The sequence below is a fragment of the Phoca vitulina genome, unplaced genomic scaffold (assembly GCF_004348235.1).
Source record: "Phoca vitulina isolate PV1807 unplaced genomic scaffold, GSC_HSeal_1.0 scaffold27, whole genome shotgun sequence".
Classification (NCBI taxonomy): Eukaryota; Metazoa; Chordata; class Mammalia; order Carnivora; family Phocidae; genus Phoca; species Phoca vitulina.
Window position 1 is genome coordinate 23,889,879 of NW_022589730.1, and position 16,253 is coordinate 23,906,131.

At 45.8% G+C, this 16,253-nt stretch overlaps 1 protein-coding gene across 1 annotated transcript in view; it reads left to right on the plus strand.

Annotated features, from left to right (window-relative positions):
• MYO5B (myosin VB) overlaps nucleotides 1-16,253 on the plus strand; it is a 335,175-nt gene that overhangs the window by 86,211 nt on the left and 232,711 nt on the right. The window lies entirely within an intron of this gene.

Genomic DNA, 16,253 nt, shown 5'->3' on the forward strand with positions numbered 1-16,253 from the left:
AGCCCGATGCGGGGCTCGATCCCAGGACCTGGAATCATGACCTGAGCCAAAGGCAGACGCTTAACGACTGAGCCACCCAGGCGCCCCATATCTTTGGAAATTCTTGACTAATGGAGTAAAAGCTTGGTTCCTTCCATCTTTAATGGGCTCTATATTTGAGGGTTCTGCATTTATAGTGTATGATGGTTTGAGTGACACATGTTTAGAGATAAGAAAACATTTCTCATGGCAAGATCTCTTTGTTTTTTTATGGCTGAATATTCCACTGCATATATATATACATATATATATATATATATACACCACATCTTTATCCATTCACCAATCGATGGACATTTGGGCTTGCCATTTGCAATGATCTTTGGAGCTAGAATATTATGCTAAGTGAAATAAGTCAGAGAAAGACAAATACCATAAAATTTCACTCATATGGAATTTAAGAAACAAAACAAATGAGCAAAGGAGAGAGAGAAACCAAGAAACAGACTCTTAACTATAGAGACCTGATGGTTACGAGAGGGGGGCGGGGTGAGTGGGGGGATGGCTGAAGTAAGGGATGGGGATCAAGGAGTGTACCTGTGGGGCGCCTGGGTGGCTCAGTTGGTTGGGTGACTGCCTTCGGCTCAGGTCATGATCCTGGAGTCCCTGGATCGAGTCCTGCATCGGGCTCCCTGCTCGGTGGGGAGTCTGCTCCCTCTGACCCTCCCCCCTCATGCGCTCTCTCTCTCTCATTCTAAAAAAAAAAAAAAAAAAAAAAATGCACTTGTGATGAGCATGGGTTGTATGGATGTGTTGAATCATTATATTGTACACCTGAAATTAATATTACACTGTAAAATGGAATTAAAAACTTCATGAGGTGCCTGCTGGCTCAGTCAATAGAGCATACAGCTCCTGATCTCAGGCTTGTACGTTTGAGCCCCATAATGGGTGTAGAGATGACTTAGAAATAAAATCTTTGAAATAAAATAACCTTACAAAAAATTAAAAATAACCCAGGACATTTAACTGACTTGAGAGGCAGGGTGGATTCAGAGCACTGCTTTGGAGTCCCACAGATCAAATCCCAGCTCTGGAAATCTTCAGAAACGTATGCTTGGCAAAAGTGCTTGATCTTGCCAGTTAAGTACCCCCACTTATGTGAAATGAGAGTAAGCACTATTTTATTCACTCTGATATCTTGAGTGCCTACCACCTGCTGGGGATACCTAAAGCAGACCGTGCGAGCTGGCTCTAGCCCATACAGAGCTCATGGAAGGAATAGTAAGGGAGGAAAACAAGATAGTCTTTATTAGTTCATGGACACTGTGGTGCTGGGAGGAAAACCTGAAGCAGAGAAGGGAAATAAGGAATGGGGAGAGGGGATGATGATGGTATTTGAGGCTATGTGTAGAAGTTCACTTCTGGGCAAAGCCTTGAAGCAAGTGAGGGAGCAAGCAGCATGGCTATCTGGCAGAACAACATTGCAGACAAAGGGAACGAGTGCCCAGGCCTGAGGTGTAATGGGCCTGGCAGTTCTGAGGAACAGTAAGGAAGTCTGTGGCTGGAGCTGAGTTGAAGGGAGTTAGGATGTCAGAAGATTGATAGAGGAAGCCAGATTGTGTAGGACTATGGAGGCTACTGTAGGGCTTTAGACTTTTTACTTGGACAGGAACCAGTGGAAAATTGTGAGCAGAACCATGACACTATCTGTTCTAATTTTCCAATGGCTTTAAGGATCTTCTGGGGATTGACATTGGTGTGTGGAGGGCACCTGGCATGCAGCAGGTGCTCTAACACAACTCTATGTTAGTGCTGGTAGGAGGATGGGACCCATGCTTTTGTCCATGGAGCACTGCCACCTTTGACCAAGTCTCCATCGGTAGAGAGGTGTGGGTAAGGTTGGCCAGCTAGTGATGGGGGGTGCATGTCATAGAGGACTTCTTAACTCTTGGGGACAGTTTTCACAATTTATGGCTGTTTCTCTCCCTACTTGGCTGTCCAGCATAGCATTCATGGTTCTTGTCTCTCATTCCTGTAACAAGTTCTACTTCTGTGGAAAAGGTATGTGGTCTGTCATTCAGACTCCAGTCTTGACTGTGATTGAGTTGTCAAGTGCCCTCTCTTAGGGTATTGTCCTTAGAAACTTTCTCATTGTTCTTACAGCATGGAGGAAGCTGTGTATGGGAAGGGGTGGGGGTGAGCAAGGTTTCTAGGGTCTTCGGAGCGCTAGTGACCTGTTAGCCTTGGTCCATGTAACAAGATTCAGACTCATTAGCTCAGTGACTTTATTCTTCGTGGAGCCTTAGTCAGAAAAGACAAAGTCCTAGCATATGGGATCATTCAAAGTCAGGTGAACTGTATTGCATGAGAGGACAGTGTTTTACCGTGTAGCTCAGATCTACACTGGAAGCAACACGTGTAGCCTCATGTTAGACTTGAATAATTTAGAGCTAGTTAGGGGGAAGGTATTCACCATTTCTGTTGACATATTTAGTATCATTAGCAGTACTGATTCAGAGTATTAGCAAAGAGCAAGACTTTTATTTTTAAGACCCAAGAAGACTGCTGTATACCCACTAAAGAAGCACTGCAGGTTACTGAAGATTCTTGTTAGGAGGCCCATCTGCACAGTTTCCTATTTCTGGGCTTTTTAGAAACATCAAGCTAGTAAAGGCTGCTTAGAGAAGTTGTCATGTTTCTGCCTTTGGTACAGATATTTTCATTACAATCATAATGAAATCATGTAGACTCGGTTGATTCAGTGTTGATGTTAAAACATGGGTGAAATAGCCTTCAATATTTAAAATAGATCAAAACACTGTAGTATATTTATAAAATGGAATAGCACACAACAGTTAAAATGAACGAACTTGACCTGCACAGAGTGACATGAACAGGACTCCATTTATGCAGAGGAAAGGAAGCCAGATGCAAAACAATGCAAACTTTATGAAAATCAATTATAGCTAGGTCATTCAGATACTCATTATATAAGTGGTCAGGTGCTAAAGAGCAGCAAGGGAATATCTTGAGAAGACAGGATGGTGGTTTACCTCTGCAGTTGGTTCTGTGAGAAAAAGCTGGAGCGGGTGACTAGGGTGGGTTACGTGACAATGAGGCCAGTTACTGCATCAGCTGAGAGCTCTGTTCTACCAGAATCACCATGACGAGCTGACATGGGAGGCCTGGGGTGGTGCTTGAAGTGACTCTGGTGGGTTTGCCCTTAACTGATGTGTCCAACCAGGCTCCGTATCAGAATGGCCTATGTGAGACCCTGTGCCTTGGTTATTCTAAAGCAGTGTTTTTTCTTAACCATTTTGGGGGGTTACATACCCCTTTGAAATTGGATGGATCCTTTCCTCAGAAAAATGCACACTGCAAACACAGTAACGTGTAAAAATCTTACTTAACCTGGAGCCTCTTATCTGTTCTGTATCACTGTAGTTTTGCCTTTTCAAGAATGTTGTAAAAATGGAATCAGGCAGGAGCACCTGGGTGGCTCAGTCCACCAAGCGTCTGCCTTCGGCTTAGGTCCTGATCCAAGGGTCCTGGGATTGAGCCTGGAGTGTACACCACACCCCCTGCTGTGTTAGGCTCCCTGCTCAACGGGGAGTCTGCTTCTCTCTCCCCCCCCCTTGCTCTCTCTTGCTCTCAGTCACTAGCTCTGAAACTTGAGGTGGTCTAAGTTGTAGGTTTTCCCACGTTTCTTGGATTTGGTATAGCTGGTCCAGAGTGTTCAGCTTAAGGAGATTTTGGTTCATAGCCACACCTTTTTTTTTTTTTTTTTAAGATTTTATTTATTTATTTATTAGAGCACACACATGAGAGGGGGGAGGGTCAGAGGGAGCAGCAGACTCCCTGCCGAGCAGGGAGCCCGATGTGGGACTCGATCCTGGGACTCCAGAATCATGACCTGAGCCGAAGGCAGTCGCTTAACCAACTGAGCCACCCAGGCGCCCCATAGCCACACTGTTTTGATGGAAGATAATCGGGCTCCCTGCTCAGCAGAGAGCCTGCTTCTCCATCTCCCTCTGCTGCTCCCCCTGCTTGTGTTCTCTGTCTCATACATAAAATCTTAAAAAACAAAACAAAAAAAACCCACTGAGACTGCAATGACATTCTGGCCTCCACATCCATCTGATCTTTGCAACTGAGAATCCCTCCAAATTCTGCCATCCTGGCTGTCCACCCAGCTCTGATCTCTACCCTGGGACCAGCAGCTGTTCGTTGCTTCTCACCATGCTTATGCCCACCTGCTAATGACTTAGTCTGCAGTGAAACAGTTCTTCTCCTAAACACCAGAAACCAAATCTTTACTTCCTGCTACCAGATATCCTTGAGTACCCCTTCCTGAGTCCTCCTGATGTGAGTCGTGGTGGTCTCCGGAGGGGCTCTGTTTTGGTGCTTCCAGTTGGGCCCCAGCCAGCCCACAGGTGTGGTTGCTCTGGCTTTTGTGACTGCTAGTGTTGACTATGCATTCTGGCAAGGCTCTGGTCCATCTGCTTCCAGTTTGAAGGTTAGTAAGGCTAGATGCTACTTGCAGGGTCCACATCTGTGCATTCTTTGGATAAGAATCAACCCCAAGGGCCCTGCAGAGGCCTGGCATGCTGATTACATGGCAGCCTGTCACCATATTAGCTTGATTTTCATGCCCGAACTCTGACACCAAAAAGCACCATCTGCACTTTAGGTGTAGGATTCAAACACTGTGTGTCTTCTGGGTTGCCTTCTTGCCTTTCCTCTTTTCAAATCCTACCTGTCCAGAAAAGTCAAGTACCTTCATTCTGTTCCTCCTCCTGCAAGTGCTGGGTGCTTAGGTGCCCCCTGTTTTCACAATGGGCCACTCCTCAGGCATCTGCCACTGTTGTGGAGCGTTGAGCATGGATTCCACAGATGCAGTCTCTTGGAGGTGCTGCTGCTCGTGCTGGTGATTCCTGAATCAAAGCCTGATGTGGGAAATCCCACATTCAAGAGGCTCTCCTGGCTAGGGTCTGGTGGGCTGCTACTGTCCATCTCTGTTCTCAGTCTCTGTTTGCCTGAATGTGGTCCTCTGAGGAGTATGGGGAGGGACGTGCAGCTTCTATTTGGAAGTGTCAAACTACTTTTGTATCCCTAACATTTTCTCTGGTTGTAAGCTGGTCTCCAGGGAAGCCAGGAATCAAGGTTATTAAGTAATTACAGAGTGCAAAAGCAAATCAAGTGGATTAGGATTGAGAAGAGATGCAAAGGAGGAAGAATAATCTCTCCATTGCTCCTCTGCCTTCCCAGAAGTCCTAGACTGTGATGGGTCCACACACCTGATCTGGGGATGTCTTAACAGTTGAAGGGTATTTGTATGTACCTGCTCACAGATCCACACTCATTTGCTATGATCCTTGGAATACGTGCATGTGAAGCCAGGTATAAATGCCAAAATTCTAATGTTACACAAATAAGTTGAGTATCAAAGGATGTGGAATGTTTGTCATTTTCAAACTTCAGAAAAGGCTGTAAAAGGTTTACATTGACTTAGCTGTAGCTTATAAGAGCATGGTCTGAAACTGGTTGTTAGTAGCATTAATGATATTAGGGAGGAACTGGTTCCATTTTTGTAGGACACCCCAAAATGTCTTTTTGTCCTGATGCCTATACTACTTGAGTATTGTTCTTAATCCCAAAGAAAGCTAAGAACCACCACGAAGATATGAACAACTTAACTATATAATCTTTTGAAGTGGTGGTCTAAATGAAGTCAAAGCATTTTTTTTTTTTTTTCAAAAATGGGTACTTTTAAGAAGGAGCTTGTCATTACATTTAGCATAACATGCAAACCATGTTCCAGAATGATGCTTCCTGGTTGTTCTATTCATTTGGAACTCCATGCTCTTGATGGCAAATTATTAGGATCTATTGAATATCAAAAAGATCTGGTATAATGTTAGAAAAAGTTGTTAGGTGTTTGGAATCTTTATAAAGAAAAAAGGATTGAGATTTAATCCACACTAAGAAATTTGAACAGGATAGGATTATAAGATGTTGATGTAACTTCCAGGCAGGGTTGGACTGTGGAGGGTCTTTGGCCCTTCCTAGCCTCCATGGCTTGGGTTGATAGAATATCCACACAAACTAGTTAGAAATTGGGGACCAAGGTGTAGTGGCTTAAGGAATGGCTAGACAGCACCCTTTCACTGTGAAACTCAGGTCCGTTGGGTAAATTGAGGTCATGGCTTTGCCAAAATGCTAGGATGGCTCTATGCCAAAAAGTGGGCTGCTAGGCCTGTGAACCAGAGGAGGCTGGAAGCCTAGGGTGAGCCTGCAACCCTGAGCCCAGGCAGAGCAAGGAGGGGAGGGGAGGGGTGGGCTGGGATAGGTAGGAAAGGAGAAGACAGAGCCTGTTTTGAGGGCGTGATAACTACACCTGCTGATAACCTCCAATCCACTGGATTAGCTCCTCTTCTGGGGGGAAATGAGTTTCAGGGCTAATACCAAAAACTACTTCCTTACTCTCTGGAGAGAGCAGGAAAGTCTCTTAGGAGCTGAAGCAGAAAATGGGGAGAGGGAAGAAAGGAGGACTTTGAGAAACACTCTGGCTGCCACAGGTTCATGTAATCCTTTTGCCCTGGTGGTTTGGGGAGATGCTTAGACCTTAATGTACATGCAGAATGGCTGGGGACGTGTTTATTTGGAGAGTCTCCTCCATTGGCGCTGGGTGGAAGATTCTGCATTTCAAGCCAGCTCCTAGGTGCTGCTCCTGGTCTGTGGACTCCACCTGGAACAGCTGGGTTCAGATCCTTCCTTCTGGCCATGCTGGACAGGGTTGGAGCAGCCTCTGCCCTGAATCAGGGGCATTTACTAATTGCAGACTTTTCCTTGGGCTTACTATTCCTAATTTGCTGCCACCCTGCTTCTCTAGCTTCTCGGTGGGTCTGTGCAATGCTGGGCCATTGAGGAGGGGTGTTACTTGGCTTCTCTCCAGCTGGGCTGCATTCCTGCTGTGAGTTTTCTCCTTTCCCCAGGGTTAATACTCAGGGAGGGTGTTTTGTTCTGTTTGTTTTTTAACCTTAGTATATGGCAATGAAGATTGCCTTAGGACTTCAGGGGAAGATTTCACGGTCCAGAGATGATAGATAAGGACTCAAGGGTACCTGAGCACTGCCTCACTAAGTACCTGTCTTCCCTGGGGCCTTCTAAAGGAACAATTGCCATGTAGTAAACAAAGTTCCACTAGCTCTTGGTGGGCCCAAGGGCAATGCCTTCCAAAGCAGAGTTCTGCGTTTGGACCAACAGTTTCATGTGGCAGAATTGGCTCCAGCTCACCCCAAGCCACATCCATATTTAGGAGTTGCCCCATGCTCTGGCTGTCCCTTGCAAAGCACAGACAGGAGGAGGAGAGCAGAAAGGGCCCGACACTGAGGAGCCTCTAGCTCTGGTTCAGTTTGCTGGTCCCTAGACCTGGAGGAGAAGGTGGAGAGCAGGGAAGAAGGGCGCTGTGTGTGAGCTTTGGACCCCAGTGACCATGCCCTAGTAATAATCAGCATCCTGGAGTGTAACCGGTCGGTGTTATGTGCTTTGGGGGAAGAATGAGGAATGAGCTGGAGGGTGATAGGCACCCTTCATACCATGCAGGCCACTTTCGACTAGGATAGCTCTGTTGCACGGGTAGCTGAGGTTTTCTTGTTAGTGGGCCTGTTGCTGCACAGTAGTAGACGCTTCATAGATGCTCAACGAGGCTGGGATTCCCAGGCCTGGAAAGGTACTCTCTCCAGTCCTCCCTTGAGCAACAGAACCAGCATGATGCATCAGTGTCTTCAGTGTGACAGCTCAGGAGGAAACAAGATCCTGATTTAGCAGAAGCAGATGTCACAGAAAATGCTTTAACCATGACAAAGTGAAACTGTGAATTAGTCACTTAAGAATTTACTCTAGTGAATATCCAAACAGATGTGCTAAAATAGAAAATAAGCTCTCTGCTGTCATTGGACTACCCCTGCATGTGGTTCTGTATCTTCCTGCAGCTCTCTGACGGCTATGCTAAAACACCTGGGCTGTGAATTTTGGCTCTGAGCTTGGAAGATGACTACTAGGTTATGGGAGGTAAATCTCGGAAGGTGGTTTTAGGACACTTGGGTAGACGAGGGAGGCTTGGCCCTGTGTCCAGTGTTTTCAGCCAGCCTAATAAGCTCATGGCAGGCACCTATGGCCCTGTTCAATATCGTTCTGTATTAGCCCTTTTGGTAGAGGATAGGTTAATATGTCTAATGTTGGGTGTCTCTTCGTATCCGTGAAGCCCACTGGATTTGCAGGGGAAAAGTAACTGCGAGATACCTTGTATTCCTCAGCTGACCATTCTGTAAATGCACTTGGGGACAGTTGCTGAAACGATGTACAGTTCCATCCCTACCACTTAAAAGCAGCTCACAGCTCAACCAAAACTGCCAAATGTCTCCTGGTCAAGATCATCTCTGAGACCCTCTCACTTAATAGCATAGTTGTTGTGTTCCGGGTGAGAACCCTTGGAGGTGAGAATCCCAAGAGCCAGCTGGATTTCACTTTGCTAAGAGGCACGGCTGGAGGCTTGGGGAGTGGGAGGAACCACGGCACCTTGCCGAACTTGTGTTCTCTCAGGGCTCTCCTGTGTGTGTCACGGTTGCTGGACAGACTGTCCTGAAACACAGTCTTCACGTGTCCCTGAATCTGCTCTGGAACCGCTAACAGCCTTGTGTGTCGAGGCCTCCAGAGTCTCTGTCCAAACCTATTTCCCACTGTTGCTTGACATGCAATTTCAGTTTGAGGTGGGGTTTTCTCCCTCTCATATTTGTTTTTATTCTGAGCAGTAGGTACAAGAGATAGACATAAATGGGTCCTGAGTTGGAAATGTGTAGCTTCAGACCTCATTAAGGAACTGAGATGTGCTGGGATGTGGCTTGTCTCTGCTGGTTTCAGGGAGGATGGGTTCAATGGACATGAAACGGGGACCTTGTCACTGAGGTCGAACAGCAGTAGGTGAGGGTCACACTGCTCTTCGCGCCGTGCTGGGGTTGCTCCTACAGAGGCTGCTGCTGTCTGTTCTCTCAGGGGACGATCAAGGTGCCCAATATGGACAATCAGCTGGGTGCTGAGGGAGGGAGCAGATTGCTTTGGCATTTTGGGGGTTTTCTTGAATGGCAGGGGTTGGTCTGGGGGTCAGAGGTTCAGTGGCCTGACCTGTTCTCTTCCCTGAGCCACTCCTCCGTCGTCTTCTGATGGTACCTGAGTTACCTGTGGCCCAAGAGCAGGTGGTGGACACTCCGTGCTTTGATCATCCGGGAGAGCTTACTGCATAGTCGTCGACATTGGTCCCTTCCTGTTTCTAAGCCTCTTGCCTGCCTTTTCCTTCTGTTCAAATTCTACCATCTCTGGGGCCTTTCCCAGTTAATCCTGCTGCCATGCTACTGCACTTCCAGTCTTTGCCACGCAGGTGAATACCAGTGTTTTCGAAGCTTAATTGTGGTTTATGAGCTATCTAAAGTGAGGCTTGTATCTTTCTCTTCTCTGTATTCATGACAACTAGTTTGGTACTTGATGGTTATTTCTGTACTGATTTTGATTGGGACATCTAACATAAATGTTATACTTTGATTGGAATCCAGCAAACATAGCAACTGGGTTTGGAGCCTGTAACTCGAAAGCAGTAATTACCAGTGGACACCTTGGTCCTGAAACCATTTGAGCCAAGTATCTATGAGCTAGTACACTGCTTAACGTCCTTTTCTCTCCGTGAACTGAGTATTAACTCTGGAAGTATATTCCTAAGTAAACAAATTGTCTTGCTTAATGGAGAATGTTAGATATAAGCAAACGACATTGTGGAGGAAGTGTTAAGTATTTTAACTGCAGAGAATCATTTACTCTCATCTTGAGAGGTGGTCTCTTCCTTGGACTTCACGGAAGCCTGGTCAGTCTTGTCTTTTCCTGGCTCATAATACTAACCTCTTTGGCAAAAACAGCATGTAGTTTCCCCTTTGTTTAGGGTTGCGTATCCGTTTCTTGGCTAATGATGTCCCTTTGCCAGTCCCAAGTCCTGCTGTCTCCTTTCCTGTTGCTGTCACTGCACCATCTCTGTGCCTCTTGAGTATTGGTTTCACCAGGGTCTGTGGTCTGCTACCTGGCTGCTTCGTTGGAATCTGGTCCTTTGACACCTGTGCCTGTTTCATGAGCTGTCAAGGGTTTGCCTCTGGACCTTGCGAAGACTTGGGACCTGCGTTAGAGGTTGATTCTCCTTCCCCGATCCCTGGCTTGTGTCATTTGCTGATACATTATTGGGAACCGAAGCTTTTTGCCTGTTCCGTCTACACATCCATCATGCTCATTGCCTGGGAAATAAGCCCCACATTCTGCTGCTGTACAGTGATGAAGTTTTTAACAAACATACCAGAACTTACATGTCTAGATACGTTTTATTTTTGGGTGAAGTAACTTTAGGACTATTCTGACCACACTGCTATTGCTCAAGTTTTGGAAATTCTCTTATGATTGTGTTCTAACCATTTTATAAGCTGCACGTGGACCAAACAGGTTTCCGCTGTATCACTCAGTCTTGACTGAGTGCTTTGATTGGGCTAGGTAGTGTACTAGATCTGGGAATCAAAAGAGTGGTTAGGGTTGGTTTCATGGGGCCTTCAGTTGGGTTGAGACAAGTGTATTAACAGCTCTGGGTCCAGCCAGATGTGTTGGCATGCCCCAAGAGAGGCAGGATGGGCTTGAGAGGTTCATCTGTGGGGAATGGGTGTGGGAGGAAAATCAGAAGGCTTAAGGATGGGGAGGATTTCAAGAGGATGAGCTAGGAGAGGGATAGGACATTCCAGGAAGAAGGGACCATATCAGCAGCAGTATTTTGAAAATGGGCTTGACCGGAAATCAAGTAATTTGATTTGACTGGCTTAACTACATGGAACAGTGACAGTGCCTGGTCACACTGGCCCCATGGGCAGGTGCCAAGTGAGGCCACAGGGTCTGCCGGCTCAGTGGGGCCTCCCAGAGGAGCAGAGAGCAGACGGTGTCTGGAGGTAGTTGGTATATCATGGCATGCTGAGGAACCAGCATAGAGTGCAGTGCTGGGCCCTGGGTAGGAACAGGAAGGCAAGGCAGTGTGGGAGGGGATTGGAGTCTTTGTCTTTGTGTTTTTGTTTTTGAAGGCTATTCAGTGTGCCCAGGCCAGTGGCAAAGGACTGAAAGTCAGGCTGAGAGAGGGTGGAAACCGTGGCCAGTGGAGTCTGAGCCCAGAAGGCCTTGAACAACAGCCTAGGATGTTTGTTCTCAAAGGGGCTCTGGGAAGCACTGATCCTTCTGAACTAGGACTGACAAGGCCAGGTGGGTGTTGAAGGAAGGTGGATCTACTAGCTGCTGGTAGGACTGGATGGAAAGAGAGACTTGGGGCGGGGCAAGGAGGCGCTCATCAGCCTGTGTTGAAAGGTAGAGAACAAATGTTTGGACCAAGAGGATTCCCATGGGAAAGGGGAGAGTTTGGTGGGGGAGGCAGGTGGGAAAGGATTTGATGATGGCTTAGATGCTGGGTGACCACAGGTCCTTTTTGGTCCCAGAAATGCCTAGTTTTATGCCTATTGACCTGGTCTAAGTGAGTCATGGAAAGCTGCCTTTCTGTAGGTCAAAAATGGTCAAGTGGGGCAATTTCATATGGTTCAACCTAATGCATTACTTCATTCTTAGATATTTGGACAGTAAAGGACTTGGTCATCCTAATTGCTGAGTCTTGAGGCATAAGAGTCTTTTCCAAGGTTCTGAGCTTGGTGACCAGGAGAGTGGCCTGGTACTAGGAGTATTTAGGATTCAGAGGTGGGTGATACTGATCTACCTTGGGACTTACTCCCACCTCCACATGATTCCATTCTCACTAAAGATAGAACATTTTTATCCCTGAGGGATATATTCAAGCATAATACCTCTGAAGGTTTTTGTGGGAGCCATAGCAGCCATCATTTGGGCTCTTGGAAGATTGCTTTGAATGGCACGACTCACTTCGGGGTGTGTGAGTTCTGGTGGCTCTGTTGATGTGAGGCCCTCTGTACCGTGGAACATTCCTCAGAGGTGGCCAGCCAAGGCCACAGGGTTCATTCTTTTAACTTTGTCTCTTAGATGATTGTAGACGCTTTCCAAAACGGCAGCCAGTCTCACAGATGGTTGCCTTAGTAGCAATGTGGGCGGGACATGGGCGTGTCTGTGGCTCAGTGTAGACGCCCCGCCCTCACTCATGGAGCCCTGTGTGTATGACTGCCTGCTTCATTATGTGTCCAGTGGAGAAGCTGAAATGCCACTGTAATGAAGCTGTTCTTAGTCTTGATACTAGCAAGATCTTGCTTCAGTCCCCTGACTTCATGGGTTACCTGTAGGCCATGGTGTGCTGAGGAGGGAAATGCAAGTAATTCCTCTCACTTCTATTTCATGGGCCGAATTGTTGGCTGTGCCAAGGCATCAGTCCTTGAAGGATAAATGGCTTTGACAGGCAGACCATGACAGCAGAAGGTAGTTTAGTGAGAGTACATTTTTATTTTTATTCTTGAAATGGGTGTGCTCAAGAAGGTCCCGCTCTGGGAGATGCTGTGCAGGAAATGTTTAAAACCTACAGGTGTCTGTTGCTGGGCAGGTCCATAGGAAGTGAGCCCTGGCTTCAGTTTTTGTTGGTCTAATAGTTACAGGAAGAGTTAGTATTGCATCAAGTGGCATCGTGTGTTACGTACCAGGTGCATGGACAAAGAATTCTAAGGACCACCGGAGTACTTGGTCTGTGTTAAATATTTGATAAAAGGAAAAATGATCTGTTGGTAGTTTTTGTTTTTTTTTTTTTTTTGCAAAGTGTTGTCATGGGGCAAGAGTACATGATGAGGGTCATCTCCACAAGTCTCTCCTGGATGGCTTATTCCTTCTCTTCAGGATGAACTACCATTTTCTAGATGTTTTATTATGCAGTCTTTAATATTTTAATTGAATTCCTTACAAGAGAATTCAGGAGTATGATAGAAAACTGGAAAGATGCAGAAAACAAAATGAGTATCCTCCTTAACCTTACCCTCCTTTTCAACACCTCTCCTCCCTTCTTCTAATCCCACCTGCTCAGAGATAAACTGAAGTTTTGGTGTACACTCCCCAGACCAGCCCTTTGCATACACAGACCATGTTTCCATATATCATTTTTTTTTTAAACAAGGATCATACTCCATATGTTTTTTTTTTTTAATTTTTTTATTGTTATGTTAATCCCCATACATTACATCATTAGTTTTAGATACATACTCCATATGTTTTTAACTGATGGCTTTCATTTAATATACCTTGATTATCTTTTCAAATCAAATGTACTTGTCAACTATCATGACTGAGACTCACAGGGATGACTGCACGATGTTCCCACCCCACTGTTGATGGAAACTTAGGTCAGTTCTCCCAATTTTACAACAACAAACCATGCTGCAGTTCACACGCCTACTGACTTCATCCGCTAGCGAGTGCTTGCGGAGATCCTCGTACACACGATACCTGCTCTCCGGGTGTAATCCATCTTACAGTTCTGTCAACTGCAAGCGTGTGCCTATTTCCTCACCTCTTGGTATCAGGAGGCTTTTAATTTTTTTTTTTTTTTGCCAAGTGCATAATTTTTATGCCAAATGCGTAAAAAAAGATATCTTTAATGGTAATTTCTTGAATCATGATGGAGGTGGAGCATCTTTTCATACGTTGACTGGCTCTTTGTAGTTCTTTAAGTCTATTTCTAGATTGCTCATAATTTGTACCTGATTGAAGGAGCTTTTCAAAAATAATGGATAGTAAACCTTTGTCTGTTGGTGAATGTTTCTTCTGTCATTTGATCTTAAAACTGTGGAGTCTTAAAAAAAAAAAAAACAAAAAACTGTCAGGGTGCCTGGGTGGCTCGGTTGGTTGAATGTCCACCCAGCTCTTGGTTTTGGCTCAGGTCCTGATCTCAGGGGCGTGGGAGGGAGCCCCGTGCCAGGCTCTGCACTCGCTGGGGAGTCAGCCTGTGATTGTCTCTCTCCTCTCCCTCTGCCCCTCCCCCACCCCCCCCCCCCCCCCCCCCCCACACGCTCTAAAATAAATCTTAAAAAAAACAATGCTGTCAAATGTCTTTTCCTTTATGGATTCTGAATTTTATGTCACGCATAGGGTTTCAAATTCTTGAAAATAAAGTATTTTTGGAGCCCAACAGTCCTGACATTTATTCAATGATACAGTAAGTCAACTAATATTAGAGTATCCACTTAATGTGTTCTGTTCCCATTGACTACAGTATCATTTCCTTCCCACCCCCCCCTTAATTTCATTTTGAGCTCCAGTATGTCACTGGCATTCATTCATCGTGGTGGCTTTTTACAAAATTGAATATCACCCTGTTGGAAAGCTCAAACTTATGGTCCAGCTAGGCATTTGACCAACCTCTTCCAGGAACTCCACGGTTTCCATGGCACCTTTGTAACCCTTTCAGAGCTCTTTGAGCAGACCGGGTGTTGTTTTTGTTTTTGTTTTTGTTTTTTTTTGTTAACTCTGGGCCGAAACCGTGGGCTTCCCACACCTCTGCTCTACTGAGGTAGGTTAGAACAATGACCAGAAGCAGGAGCTCTTCACTCTAATCTCCCTTCCCCATTAACCTGTGTGACTCTTTGCTGTGTCACTTAAGTTCTTCCATCTCTTCTGCTCATTTCTCAAATGCAAGACCCAGTGATGCCTTCTCCTGCCTCGCCCGTCACTGTGGGGTGGCTTCATGATTCTTCAGGACTTCAGCTCAGGGCTGTGTCTGCTCCTCTGGGTTTCTTGCCTACCATTTCCTCTGCTAATCTTTTCTTCCCATCTTTTGAGCTCCTTATTTGAAATCCCTTCAAGGCAGGCGGTTATTCATTTGGATTCTTCTCTTTGTTTCTGCAGGCCCTTAGATGTGTCTGCCTCATTTCCTGGACTCTGTCTTTGCAGCTGAAATTAGAAACCTGCAGAAGCATCACAGATGCTAGAGTCTCATGAAGTAACTGGCTCGAAATAGCTCCGGTCTCCTGGCAGAGGATTTGGCTAGACTTCAGTGAGTGCCCGCAGTGGGGCAGCCCTGACTGGGTCTCTTGTTTCTCAGGCTTTTGAGGATGGCTTGAGCGCATCATCCCCTTGGCCAAACCTTTGCTTTTCCTTGTCTAATTTCCTCCCTTTTTTCCTTTTAGTGTGTTTGAAGTTTTGGGAGCTTTTTAGTACAAACCTATATGTAAATGGAGTTTGAATGGGCAGAAGCTGCAAGCTGACACCGAACCACCAGTCCGGGGACTCCTGAGCTGCATAAAACAGGGTGTGACAGTAAGTCAGGTGGCTCTGGGCATGTGGCTTATTTGAGAAACAAATTGCTGCCTGTGGACCCTGAGAGCCTCCTGCACCAGGAAAACACAGCCTATACCCATGGAAAAAAGGCAGAATAGTAGCTAGATTTGGGCTGAAGTTTGGGGCTACCAGTAACTTTCTGTTACAGGTACATCCCTTAACTTCTCTGAGTGTACTTACTTCACGGGATGGTTGTGGGAATTAAGGGATGAGATGAGTGTACGTTGAACACTATTAAAGTGGCATCTGTAAATGGTAATGATAGCTTTTAGTATTTGTGGATATTGAATTTGAAAATACAAGGACAGGTATGTAAATAAGTTGAATGAGTATATTTTTTAAATGCTCTAGGAGACTTAGCAGATAGAGTGCTACAGAACTATGAACCTGGCGTAGGAGGGGAATGCACTATGTATATATGTGTGTATGTATATATATGTATATATTCACCAGATACTGATTAATCAAAGCTGCTGTGAGAGGGGCTGCCAGATATTTAGCAATTCCTTTATAAACCTCCAGTACATTTGAATGATACTAAAGGACGCAGTCCAGTTGCCTTTGACCAGGGACAAGTGTCTGCAATGCATCTATAGGCACAGGTGGGGCTGATGCCCTCCCATGTCTTCAGGTAGGGCCCCCTCTTAGGACAATTCCCTTATGCTAGTGGCACAAGGATACCCAGGCACATATCTGCTGAGCGGTGATTTTGACATGCACTTCTTTGTAGAAACAGGCTTACTCTATTTGGGGTATATAGGTTGCGTGGGCTATCCTGGGAACCTATCTCTTCTAGGATTGTTTCCATGGAAAACGTGAATTCTGAGTTCCACATTTAGAACTTAGAACCTAGCTTGTTGGAATGTTGATAAAGAAAACCCTCACTTAAGGCTGTAGAAGGTTGTGGGACTGTGTTGTAGGGGAAGTGGTGA